Consider the following 13,954-nt stretch of genomic DNA (forward strand, 5'->3'; position numbering starts at 1 on the left):
GGAATTAATGGAACGCTATCAAACATATGGAAATTACCTGTTTGACTACGTTCCATTATTCCATTCCAGCCATTACAATGAGCGAATCATCCTATAGTGCCTCACACCAGCCTCCTCTGGTGTACAGTAAGTGTTTAGTTTGCATTTGTGAAATTATTTTGATGTGATATGAAAGTATAGGAATTATGTTTCTAGAACCATACCGCAATTGAGAATTGATTCATGTTTAGATGGAGTATTGGCTGTTTTGTCTTCCAGAGCCAATTCGCCTTTAAACAGAACATGTAAGGTCCTTGGACTATAAGGAGTAACGTTAGGGCCCTCTAGTCCATTATTGGGCTAGATGAAATGTAATGATTTCTGTTTGACAATGTAGCGATCTCTGTTTGACAATGTAGCGATCTCTGTTTGAAGTGGCTGTTTGTTTATGGCTGTTGTCGTGGTAATCACATTCCCCAAGGCTGCCTGCTAGCAAGGAAGCTCTTGGTCGTGTTTCCGCTGCTCAGATGTTGCATGCATCATGCAATCAACCAATGGTTGCGTGCCACGTTGTCGACTGTCATCGACTGACAGATTGCTACATACACTACCATTCAAAAGTTTGGGGTCACTAAGAAATGTCCTTGTTTTTGAAAGAAAATCTTTTTTTTGGTACATTAAATAACATCAAATTGATCAGAAATACAGTGTAGACATTGTTAATGTTGTAAATGACTATTATAGCCAGAAATGGCAGATTTTTTTATGGAACATCTACATAGGTGTACAGAGGCCCATTATCAGCAACCATCACTCCTGTGTTCCAATGGCACGTTGTGTTAGCTAATCCAAGTTTATCATTTAAAAGGCTAATTGATCATTAGAAACCCGTTTGCAATTGTTAGCACAGCTGAAAAACTGTTGTTCTGATTAAAGAAGCAATAAAACTGGACTTCTTTAGATTAGCATCAGCATGTGTGGGTTCGATTACAGGCTCAAAATGGCCAGAAAAAAAATACCTTTCTTCTGAAACTCATCAGTCTATTCTTGTTCTGCAAAATGAGGCTATTCTATGTGAGAAATTGCCAAGAAACGAAGATCTCGTACAACACTATGTACCACTCCCTTCACAGAACAGTGCAAACTGTCTCTAACCAGAATAGAAAGAGGAGTGGGGAGGCCCCAGTGCACAACTGATCAAGATGACAAGTACATTAGTGTCTAGTTTGAGAAACAGACGCCTCACAAGTCCTCAACCTCAGCTTCATTAAATAGTACCCACAAAAACACCAGTCTCAACGTCAAGAGTGAAGCACGCAACTCCAGGATGCTGGCCGCCAAGTTATTGCACATGCGCACTTCAGAGTAGTCCACATGTGCAATAACTTTGAACTTTGTAGTGTTGTACGAGAAGACTGCAGCTCAGGTAAGGAACAAATAGCAAGCAAACTAATTGGAGCAACATCAGTTACATTTCCTTGAGCAACTGCAATTGTAGCTGATTTAATTTAATTTATCCTCCTACAGATGGGTAAGAGCTCTTTCAAATATGCCTGGGAGAGGGAGTGAGGAATAACCATTGACATTTCATTGTTGAAATTCAACACCCACAAATACGCCGTTACGATAGTTTATGCTCCAGGCCATCGTAATTTCATTCAAGAACATGATCACTGGGACATCACAGGTAAGCTGTCCATGGTAGCCTATCTGCCTGTGGGGGTTTGCCGTTTAGGCCAGGGATGGGGAAACTCCAGTCCTCGGTAGCTGGTGTGGTTTCACACTTTTTCCCATCCCTAGCTGGTTAAAGTAATTGCATTCTAACTGAAGATGTTGATTATTGAGTCGGGTGTGTGTTGGCTGGGGCAAAAGTGACACCAATCAGTCCCCATAGGACTAGTTGTCTATCCCTAGTTTAGGCCAATGCGAATGATTGGCCTTGGTGGTAACCTAATCTTGTGCCTTTGTTCACCTTTCATTTCAGGCTGAGTTGCCCTTCTGGTGGTGTCTGCTGTCAGAGGGGAGTTCGAGGCCGGTATGGCCAGACCAGGAAGCATGCCTTGCTCGCCTACCGCTCGGTGTCAAACAAATAATTGTTGCAGTGAACAAGATGGATGTGACTGAGCCACCAAACAGCCAGAAACACTTTGACAAAGTGATCCAAAACATGAGGATTTTCCCCAAGAATCAGCTACGATCCCACTGCTGTGTATTCCTTCCAATCTCGGGCTGGACCGGGGTCAAGCATGTTCTCCCATCTCAGAAAGTGAGAGAATTTTGATTTAATTTATTAAGATGTCTGCTGTGTAGATGTCATTGTTCAAAGGCTGGAAAGTCAGGAGACCGGAGAGGGCATGCAAATGGGAGAACTCTACTGGGGGGGAAAAATTGAGTAGTTGTCTCTTCTCTCTGTGCTGCAGCAGTGGGCACGGTTCCAGTGTGGAAGATCAAGACTGGGATTCTGAAGCCTAGCATGATCCTGTCGTTCTCCCCTGCAAAGCTTACTGCAGAGGTCAAGTCCATTCAGATGCACCACCAGGGTCTGGAGCTGGCTGGGCCCGATCACAACGTGGGCTTCAACATCAAGAACATGTCTGTGAAGAACTTCCGCTGCGAAGATGTGGCTGAGAACATTGTACTGTACTGTGCTCATTTAATTCTGTATTACTTCCCACAGCTCATAATCTGAACCATCCTGGCAAAATCAAGACGGGCTACTCTCCTGTGCTGGACTGCCACATCACCCACGTGACCTGCCGCTTTGCAGAGCTGAAGGAGAAGCTTGACCGTCGCACAGGGAAGACGCTAGAGGACTTCCCCAGACCCTGCAGTCTAGAGATGCTTGCCACTGTCAAGATGATCCCCAACAGACCCCTCTGTGTGGAGAGCTTCACCTACCCTTTTTTAGCTACACTACTCTTCTCACCATCTTTTCAGGGGTACTGGCAGTGAGCTTAGAAATTGTAGCTGTTACTGCATAACATTTTCTAGATCAAATGTTTTACTAGCACATGGCTTTCCTTCCTTCATGTACATGTCTGGTCTCTTTTTTAACAAATGCGCTGCTTGTTCACCGAGTGCTCCCCATCTAGACTATGGCTGACTTCGGTTTTTACAATTACATGGCAATACTGTGCTCCTTCCTTCAGGTCGGTTTGCAGCAATGGTACTTGAAGCAGACGTTTGCTCTGGGAGTCATCAAGTCGGTGATAAGGATCAAAGAAGCACGCACAGAAAGGCCATGTCTCAAAAATGATGTGAATTTAGTTTACCAGTTGTTATGAAAGAGCTTGAAGCAACCAAGTGACTGTGTGTGTGTTTTTTGAATGTGAAGTTGCTTTTACGTTTGACTCCTGTCACAACCTTCCGCCGAAGTCGGTCCCTTATCCTTGTTCGGGCGGCGTTCGGCAGTCGAACGCACCGGCCTTCTAGCCATCGCCAATCCACTTTTCATTTTCCATTGTTTTGTCTTTGTTTACACACCTGGTTTCAATTCCCCAATACTTGTTCATTATTTTAAACCTCTGTTCTCCATGTTTGTTTGCGAGTAATTGTTTGTATGTAATACGGTCCGTTACGTGCCCTCGCTTTATTGTATTGTATTTGGTCTATTGAGTAAATTACGTTTATTACTCATATCTGCTGTCCTGCGCCTGACTCGCCTACACACAGACCAAATTACAACTCCTCTGGAATGACTTAAGGAATTGAATGGCCTGTTGCATTTTAGACTGCAATGTTGAAATGTGCAAAAAGCTTCAGACAAGTATTTTACTTTACACTGAAGTTCTGTACATTAGTAGCGAATCTTGTACAAACTTTTTCTTTAGAAGTTGACTAATAAGTGTAGTTTCTGTACAGGCTGTTCTCGTTTTGCATTTAGTGTAATTAAGGCAGTCTGGGTTGGTGACACTTATTCTTAATATTGGCATATAAAGAAGGCAACTGATTCAATCCATTACAACAAAACACTTTAATACCATGAATGATTGGGGTTGATATTCCTTTACTGGAGTGTAAACCAGAGGAATTAGTCAATGGGGAGTAAAGAACACATCTATCAGTGCCATCTATTTGCAATGACCTGTCCAAAAAGTACTCAGCGTTCTAAGGATAACGCTGGACTAGGCAAACTTTATTTTTGCTCGACTGCCCTTTCTGGATGAATTTGAATGTCACACCGGCTACATCTTAGTTTGTTCTAAACAGTGGCCACTTTATGACTTATCCCATGTAAAATCCTGATTGACCTAACCCTGTAGGGTTTGATAGTGTCAATGGACATTTGTTCAAATCTCTCCCTAGGCCATCTGAGAATTCTCCCCAAATATTGCTTAGACTGACCTCATTAACCTTCCCATGTACTCATGAGTGTTAGTAGCGATCAGAAGTGGTTCTTCAAACCCTGAGTGGCTTTTTTAAATAGCACTGCTCAATTCAGTCATGTTTCTACCATGCACAGAAAGGTCTACATAGTAGGGTGGAGATGACTGGTCACACGTGAACGGTGTTGTTAAGAGGAGAAGAACTACTGGTGACCTGTTGAGGTTCCACAGGGGCTTCTGATATCCCACCATACAGTAGCAGCAGGTGTGGATACTGAAACAATCCTATACATGTGCACCACAAAGCGAGCAACGACAAGGAATACACTGAATAATACTTATTTCATCATGAGTTATCATGGCTAGGTTTCAGTTGGAGACATGAGATCTCTTCAGTCTATGGGGTGTAGGATGACGAAATGGTGAGAGACGAGTGACATGGTTTTTCATATTTGTCCTTCTCCAGAAATGCAAGCAATGATATCAGTGATGACCACCAGTAAAATGATTACAGATAATATTCAAACACGGCTGCCCTGATATCTGGCAGGCAGAGAGCACATGTATAATTGTACATGGTTGTACAATAAAACATGTATATACACACACACAGAAATATATTATATATATATATATATATATATATAATACACACAGTAACAGCATGAACATAGACTTTAGGGTAAGTGCTAGGTTTTGAGAGTGGCTATGGTAGCCATAGGCCGTGCTCTAAGGTTAAGATAATACTGGTAAGAATACTCATTTTATTTACAACATGGATGTGCTCAGCATCCAGTGGCTAGTTGAGCCTACTTGGGTTTCTTGTGTTTTTTCTTTAGCAACACATATGTTGTTACAGTAGCTATTTACAGAACAGGGATACTACTAGGGGTGAGGGTGGGGGGGTTATAGTGCAAGCCTCATCTGGCTGTCATTCACTTAGGATGTGGACCAAGGACATTGGAATGCCCCTTTCCTTTTCCGTCTGCCCTTCAATGTGGCCGATCTGAAAGGAAACAGAGAGAGAGAGAGCGATAAGGTGTTAGGTGAGGGCAACCGCAGCTGAACAGTGTTCTTGTCAATGTTTAGCCAGTGCAATAAGGTATGTTTGGCTGTGAGTACGGCAAAGTTGTAACTAGTTAAGGTAACACCAGGAGCCTGCTAGGTTGGGGACTAGTTAAGGTAACACCAGTGAGCCTGCTAGGTTGGGACTAGGTTAAGTAACACCAGGGAGCCTGTTAGCTGAAAATGGGTTAGGGTAACACCAGTAAGGGTGGTAACAGTTTAAGTGTAGCACCAGTGAGCCTTTCTAGGGGGCCGTTACTCACCCACCACTCCCCGTCCTCCTCTCCTGTCACTATGATCACCTCTCCCTCCACAAACGTCAGCTCGTCATCGTTTGTCAGCCTGGCAGTCATAGATTGTCTTCACCCGCCGAGATTGGTCTTCCCCTAAACACACACATGAACATTCCCAAATGTCACTAGAGACAAGTCAATAGTATGTGGACTGGTCTGGTTGCTAAAACATTCTGTGTTGTGACCCACCAATTAACAATGCCACCCCAACCTTGTCTGTGGCCTCACCCAAGAGGAACTGGCCACAACCCACCAGTGGGAACCCACTACTATTTGCAGAACTACCTATGTTACTCAATAATACCAGAAAAGCACTATGGTTTTCTGCTGTTGTGTCCTTGAGGTGAACTTTACCGTGTGATCCGTCCGAGGCAAGGGCACTGGTGTCTCTGGAGCACACGCCGGGCTCCATTGGTGTCCTCGCTGCCTGGGGGGACGGGCTCTCCGTCTCTGCCTGTTGATTAGCCACCGGTGAGTCGGGGGGCTGGGGGCTTCGGCGCAAGCTCTCCAAGGGGTGGTCTCTCGGAATGGTGCAGTTCTGCTGCCCCTGGTTTCGGATGGCCGTCTTTGGGAGAGCTGAGGCTTGGGGGGTAGGGCTTTGAGCTGGGGTTTGGGCGGTAGGTCCCCCTAACTGGGGTTTAGGAGGGAGGTTGGAGAGCTGGGGCTTGGGGGGCAGTTCTCCAGGTTTAGGGGCAGTTCAGAGAGCTGGGGTTTGGGAGAAGGTCCCCTAGTTGGCTTGTCGGGGAGGATGGCTTTTGTTAGGCATTCAGGTCTGGAGGGGATTTCTGGAGCACCTCCGGAGGCAGGCCAGGTTTGTCCATAGATGGGTGTATATGGTGGCGATCTACGCAGTGCCACTAAGAGAAGAACCAGGACACAGGTACTATATTAAACATTTGCTGACTCTAATGCTGGGCCATATGCCACAAATAATGTGCTCCCACTTTCAGTTATAAGCATTTGCTAATCCATTTCAACGTACCTTTCTGAGGTAGTTTGGGTAGAACCCTTGGACCACGTGTAGACTTTGTGTTGCTAGAAGTAGTGCTAAAAAAAAACAGATGGTTATATGAAGTAATGAAACATGACCATCAGATCAAAACTCTCAATCTGGCTATTATACGTAACAATATTCTGGAAAATATTTCTAAATGCCTGCATCCAAAATGGATGTCTATGTACCTTTGCTGCTGTGGAATGCCCTCAAACTTGTTGGATAAAGGTGACATCTTGTTCGCAGGAGGATGGGGTGGAGTCACTTCCTGAAATATCGAGATGGTTGTGAAAGATGGAAATATGCTGCTCTGTGTCTATACATAATAATATATAGACACTAATAATATATTCAGCCCTATATTTTCCCAAGTCCCAAAATGGTCACCTAAAATAAGCACAGCTTGGTATGTTGGATTTAATTCTCCTTATTCAATTGTTATTATTATAATTCATAACAATTCCTTATGATTCGTATGTAAAAATATTTGAAGTCCATCTATACATAACGTATTGGTATGCAGTGCATTCGGAAAGTATTCAGACCCCTTCAGTTTTTCCACATTCTGTTACGTTACAACCTTATTGTAAAATGGATCAAATGATGACATAATGACAAAGCAAAAACAGGTTTTTAGAAATGTTAGCAAATTTATAAAAATTCTAAAAACATTTACATAAGTATTCAGACCCTTTATTCAGTATTTTGTTGAAGCACGTTTGGCAGCAATTACAGCCTCGAGTCTTCTTGGGATTTGTGGAGTTTCTCCCATTCTTCTCTGCAGATCCTCTCAAGCTCTGTCAGGTTGGATGGGGAGCGTCGCTGCACAGCTATTTTCAGGTCTCTCCAGAGATGTTTTGATCGGGTTCAAGTCCAGGCTCTGGCTGGGCCACTCAAGGGCATTCAGAGACTTGTCCCGAAGCCCCTTCTGCGTTGTCTTGGCTGTGTGCTTAAGGTCGTTGTCCTGTTGGAAGGTGACCCTTCGCCCTAGTCTGAGGTCCTGAGCACGCTTGGAGCAGGTTTTCATCAAGGATCTCCCTGTACTGTGGTCCGTTCATATTTCCCTTGATCCTGACTAGTCTCCCAGTTCCTGAAAAACATCCCCACAACATGATGCTACCACCACCATGCTTCACTGTAGGGATGGTACCTGGTTTCCTGCAGACGTGACGCTTGGCATTCAGGCCAAGAGTTCAATCTTGGTTTCATCAGACCAGATAATCTTGTTTCTCATGGTTTGAGAGTCCTTTACGTGCCTTTTGGCAAACTCCAAGCAGACTCTTATGTCCTTTAGGTGCCTTTTACTGAGGAATAGCTTCCGTATGGCCACTCTACCATAAAGGCCTGATTGTGGAGTGCTGCAGAGATGGTTGTCCTTCTGGAAGGTTCTCCCATCTCCAAAGCGGAACTCTGTCAGAGTGAACATCGGGTTCTTGGTCACTTCCCTGACCAAGGCCCTCTCCACCGATTGCTCAGTTTGGCTGGGCGGCCAGCTCTAGGAAGAGTCTTGGTGGTACCAAACTTCTTACATTTAAGAATGATGGAGGCCCATCTGTGCTCTTGGGGACCTTCAATGCTGCAGAAATTGTTTTGGTACCCTTCCATTTCCTTGTCTCGGAGCTCTACAGCTTCTATAGCCATCACTAAACAGAGAGGCTGCTGCCTACATACAGACTCAAATCATTAGCCACTGAATAAACGGATCACTAGTCACCTTAAAAAATGGCACTTTAATAATGTTTACATATCTTATTGTACTCATCTCATATGTATATACTGTATTTTATACCATCTATTGCATCTTGCCTATGCTGCTTGGCCATCACTCATCCATATGTACATATGTACATATTCTTATTTCATCCCTTTACATTTGTGTGTATTAGGTAGTTGTTGTGAAATTGTTAAATTACTTGTTAGATATACTGCACTGTCGGAACTAGAAGTCACAAGCATTTTGCTACACTCGCATTAACATCTGCTAACCATGAGCATGTGACCAATAAGATTTGATTTGACAATTCCTTCAACCTCATGGCTTGGTTTTTTGCTCTGACATGCACTGTCCACTGTGGGACCTTATATAGACAGGTGTGTGCCATTCCAAATCATGTCCAATCATTGAATTTACCACAGGTGGACTCCAATAAAGTTGTAGAAACATCTCAAGAATGGTCAATGGAAACAGGATGCACCTGAGCTCAATGGGCTCACCTCGAGTCTTATAGCAAAGTGTCTGAATACTTATGTAAATATATTTGCAAACATTTCTAAAAACCTTTTTTTCTCTTTGTCATTTAGTCAGTTATACAACTGAATGCCTTCAACTGAAATGTGTCTTCCGCATTTAACCCAACCCCTCTGAATCAGAGAGGTGCGGTGGGCTGCCATAATCGACATCCACGTCTTTGGCGCCTGGGCTAATGTTTGATGCGAGAAAATTATAATTCAATCCATTTTAGGCTGTAACGTAACAAAATATGGAAAAAGTGAAGGGGTCTGAATATACTGTACTATAACTGGTATACAATACATTGCTGTACCCCAACATGCAATTTTTATAGTAGAAGAGGTAGGGGGCTGAGCTTTCCATTAGCTACCATTATGGACTATTATGAGGTACAACAGCTGTACGCTAGGGATCTGGTATTCCTCAGGTAATAATCAGCATTTTCTTCCATACTAATGATGTTTGAGGGCAATGTCTCACAGTAAGAGGAGACTGTAATATGCTGTTTGTATTTCACATGACAGACAATAACAAAATAATAAAACAAATAATGATCTGACATCTAACACATACATAAACAGGATTGCCGTCACACAACAAAATGATCAGGCTGTGTCTGTGTCATCATAAACAACACTGAAACACTCTGGTCATGGGGAAAATATGGTTGGAAACCTCATTGGAAAACCCTTGGACAGATATGGGTAACTCTGTCCTGTAGGGTCTCAGTGTGGGTATGCAATTAGATTGACCTTAGTTCAATCATGTGTGCTATGTGCTGGGCTGGACCAAAAGCCTGCACACACTGCGACTCTCCAGGACCAGATAGTTGGAATGTATTATAGATCATGTTCCTTCTAATAAAGACGACCCAAGCAGTATTCAGATGTGCCTGCTTGGGTCTGGCCACAGAGGGAGGACTCACCCCCGGATAAGCCCCCTCTACTGTGGGAGAGCGGGCTGGGCGGGTCAGACAGGGTGCGTTTGTGCCCAGGGGGGGGGGGCGGAGGCCTCTTCTTAGACAGGGTGGAGCTGCCTCCAGGGGTGAGGGTGGAGGAGGGAGCTGGAGGGGTGACAACATACAAACTCATGCAGTGAAGGGACAGGCGATGGTCACCTGGATACCAACAGGAAGGTGAGGGCTGGGGAAGGTAGTTTGAGACGGGAGGTGTCTTGCCATCAGGACAGGGTTCAACAAAATGGCTGGACAACGTGGGGGAGATATGGTTAACACAACATCAATGCAGGAAAAAAAACAACATACTAGTGAACAGAAACAATCCTGGATGGGAATACAGAGAAGATGGACAGAGAACAATGTATATGTATTGTGTGTGTGTGTGTCGTTTTAGAGGTGTTTTCCTATCTTTGTAGTGGGTGTACACCACAGGAGGTGGGTGGCATCTTAACTTGGGAGGAAGGAAGGGCTCGTGGGAATGGTTGGAGGCCGAATAGGTGGAACGGTATCAAATACACCAAACGCATGGTTTTCATGTGTTTGGTGCAATTCCATTTACTCCATTCCAGCCATTATTATGAGCCGTCCTCCCCTCAGCAGCCTCCTGTGGTGTACACTCTCCTGAGTTTTTGGGACCTACGGTAAGTTATCCCAAAGCAGCTAGTCCCATTCCCAGCAGTGTGTAAGCCTGGAAACAGACGTTAGAAGAATGTGGCTAATAGAGAACTCAGCCAGTCCGAGAGGAAAGTGAAGCTGCATCCCAAATGGAACCCTATATCCTACCTATATAGGGCTCTGATCAAAAGTAGAGCACTACATAGGGAATATGATGTCAACACTTTACAGCTCAGGGGTGGTGACATGTAACAAAATGTAATGAAACTGTGGGTAAGCAAATAATAATGAACCGCACTTCTACAGTGCCAATTGTTACAAAGTTCAAGACGCCACCACCTTATTTTTACTGGGGACGTAAAGTGCTACTAGTAACTGCACAGCAACTGCACAGCAAACTGCACAGCAGGACAAATGTAAAAACTGGATATTCACTGATGTATGGTCGAGTGCCAGCCAGAGTGGCGTAGTGCGAGTGAGAGCCGAGGAATGCCAAATGGGGCGCTGAAGAGAAAGAAAGGATAAACAGAGAGAGAGAGAGAGAGAGAGAGAGAGAGAGAGAGAGAGAGAGGGATGAAGAGTGTGGGACAGAATCTATGTCAAGCTCACACACACTGGTTTGCATTTGAAATTACACCCTTTTCCCCATGTAGTGCATTACCTTTGACCAGAGTCCTTTGTAGACCTTGGTCAAAAGTAGTGCACTATATAGGGAATAGGGTGCCTTTTGGGACGTCGACAATATAAGCAACAGATAAAATCTTATCAGTGACAAGCAAAGTAAAAGAGGAAAAATCGCACCAGAAATGCCTAAGCAAGCCACTCCAATGACCACTTAAAAGAGAACTGCGGGTAAAATCCTTGTGGGTAAAACGAAGTCGCTGGTTTTCTTCACTCCACTCAACAGCGTATTGGCGTCAACAATGTAGCACACCGTATTGTAGCAAGGACATAGTAGTTTGTATTGGCTTCAACAATGTACTGTATTGTAACAAGGACATAGTAGTTGTATTGGCTTCAACAATGTACTGTATTGTAACAAGGATATAGTAGTTTGTATTGGCTTCAACAATGTACTGTATTGTAACAAGGATATAGTAGTTTGTATTGGCTTCAACAATGTACTGTATTGTAACAAGGATATAGTAGTTTGTATTGGCTTCAACAATGTACTGTATTGTAACAAGGATATAGTAGTTTGTATTGGCTTCAACAATGTACTGTATTGTAACAAGGATATAGTAGTTGTATTGGCTTCAACAATGTACTGTATTGTAACAAGGAATATGTAGTTTGTATTGGCTTCAACAATGTACTGTATTGTAACAAGGACCTAGTAGTTTGTATTGGCTTCAACAATGTACTGTATGTAACAAGGATATAGTAGTTTGTATTGGCTTCAACATGTACTGTATTGTAACAAGGATATAGTAGTTTGTATGGCTTCAACAATGTACTGTATTGTAACAAGGACATAGTAGTTTGTATTGGCTTCACAATGTACTGTATTGTAAACAAGGATATAGTAGTTGTATGGCTTCAACATGTACTGTATTGTAACAAGGATAGTGAATAGTAAACTGTGGTGTGAGTGTTTGTGTTCTAACCCCTGTCTTCAGGGAGGGATGTTATGGTTCATATAATTGTGCTGGACTGCTGGTTATCTCCTGAAGTCTGTTTGTGTATACTGTCATATAGTGTTGCTGATAAGGAAGTGTGCTGGTCTTCATCCCAAATGCACCCTATTCCCTAGATAGTGCACTGTTGACCAGGCCCATAGGGAATCACATAGGGCTCTGGTCAAAAGTAGTGCACTATGTAGGGCATAGGGTGCCATTTGGACGCACACCTGGATTCCCAAAATGAAGCATTATAATGATCAGCCGGGTGTATTATCCTATCTGGCTGTGTGCGTGTCCACTTCCCCTTTTCACGCCCACCTCGCCTGCAAGCCATCATTTCCCGGGAGGTGCCTTGCTTGTGTAAACAGTCTATATGACAGCCGCTTCCCACCCTGATTGACAAAATACATTCCTCTCAAGGGTGTGTGTGTTGTGTGAGAGAGAGAGAGAGAGAGAGAGGAGAGAGAGCGAGAGAGAGGAGGAGAGGAGAGAGAGAGAGAGGAAAAGACGAATCATATCAGCAACTGGTTAACTAGTGTTATGATAACAATGTTTTATACTGAGCAAAACAGTAAAACCGTATTACTGTGTTATTCCTGGAGTACCAGTGTTAGAGATAGAGACAACTTGCAAGTCTCCATACATGTAAATGCTAGCCAACCAGACAATATGGCTGAGTATCCAATGAGTCATTCCACAACTGGCCACACAATTTGCATTTGCATTTGCATTTAAGGTAGAAATTTGCATGAACATCAATGCAAAAAGAGGAGATAGGTCAAACATGATCTCATTATATCTCCATGTATCTTGTCATGCTTGTCACACTGATAAGAGTGCTCCGGGTTGAAGTTTCCCCTAGGTACAGATCTGGAAACAGCTTCCTCTTTCCCCATTCCTATCCATAACCATGAGTGGGGAAAATGCAAAACTGACCAAAGATCAGCGTCTATGGGCAACTTCACCCTACACTGATAAGAGTCTGGGCCTTGGCCAATCCCAATCAGGTCTCACCTTTGCCCTGGTTCCTGGGGGGCAGAGGGGGGGCGTCGGCCACAGGGGAGGAAGAGGAAGTGAGGTCGGTGGAGGCGGAGTACATCTGTTTGGTGAAGGCGCTGTAAGACATGCGCTGCTGCTTGTCCCGGTGGCTGATGAAGCCCGGCAGAGACAGCTTGTCATGAGGAGACATGCTGGGACGCGTGGCAGAAACTCTGCGGCCTGGGGAGCGGTCTTTCTTGATGGGACTAGGCTGCAGACAGAGAGAGGGAGAGAGAGACAAGAGACGAGGCGTCAACTTGGGAACTTGACTTTCACATAGGCCTAAATCATGCATTGATGTCAATGGGAGATTGGTGCAAATATTGAAACTCTGCGTGTTGATTTCAAGTTGTGTGCTATGTCCAGACGTGTGTGAGAGTCAAGTCCCAGTCCGACCTTGTCATCCAGATCGTCATCGCTCTCGTCGATCTCATCAAGCCTCAGGCTCCACTCATACTCCACGTGGATTGAGGGTAAAACTTTCCCGCTGCAGCCTGCAACAGCTGGGACACAGACGCACACACACACACACACACACACATTTTGATTACTTTACTTGGATCCACAATGAAATAATAAAATACAGAGGAGGACCTAAATGTTTAAAAGGTTACAGAAATAAACACACTGCGATTATACTCCACAAGCAAGTCAGTCGAAAGGACCTGTATTTTAACCAAACAATCTAACCACAATGAATAGATTACATCAAACATGAACAAGAATGTTGTTCTCCTTTATTTTGATGTGCAAAACATGACATAATATCCCTGATGGCAAAGCACCAGCTCAGGGTTTTCTGTTACAAGTGCCAATGGTAACCTTACACCAGTAA

At 43.9% G+C, this 13,954-nt stretch overlaps 2 pseudogenes; one reads left to right on the forward strand and one right to left on the reverse strand.

Moving 5' to 3' along the window:
• The first annotated feature begins 1,957 nt into the window (after positions 1–1,957).
• LOC115163038 (elongation factor 1-alpha-like) lies at positions 1,958–3,223 on the forward strand (annotated as a pseudogene).
• A 710-nt stretch (positions 3,224–3,933) lies between these two features.
• The window catches only part of LOC115154750 (arf-GAP with SH3 domain, ANK repeat and PH domain-containing protein 1-like), an 81,323-nt pseudogene continuing 71,302 nt past the window's right edge, over positions 3,934–13,954 (reverse strand).

Source organism: Salmo trutta, chromosome 2 (genome assembly GCF_901001165.1).
Source record: "Salmo trutta chromosome 2, fSalTru1.1, whole genome shotgun sequence".
Taxonomy (NCBI): domain Eukaryota; kingdom Metazoa; phylum Chordata; class Actinopteri; order Salmoniformes; family Salmonidae; genus Salmo; species Salmo trutta.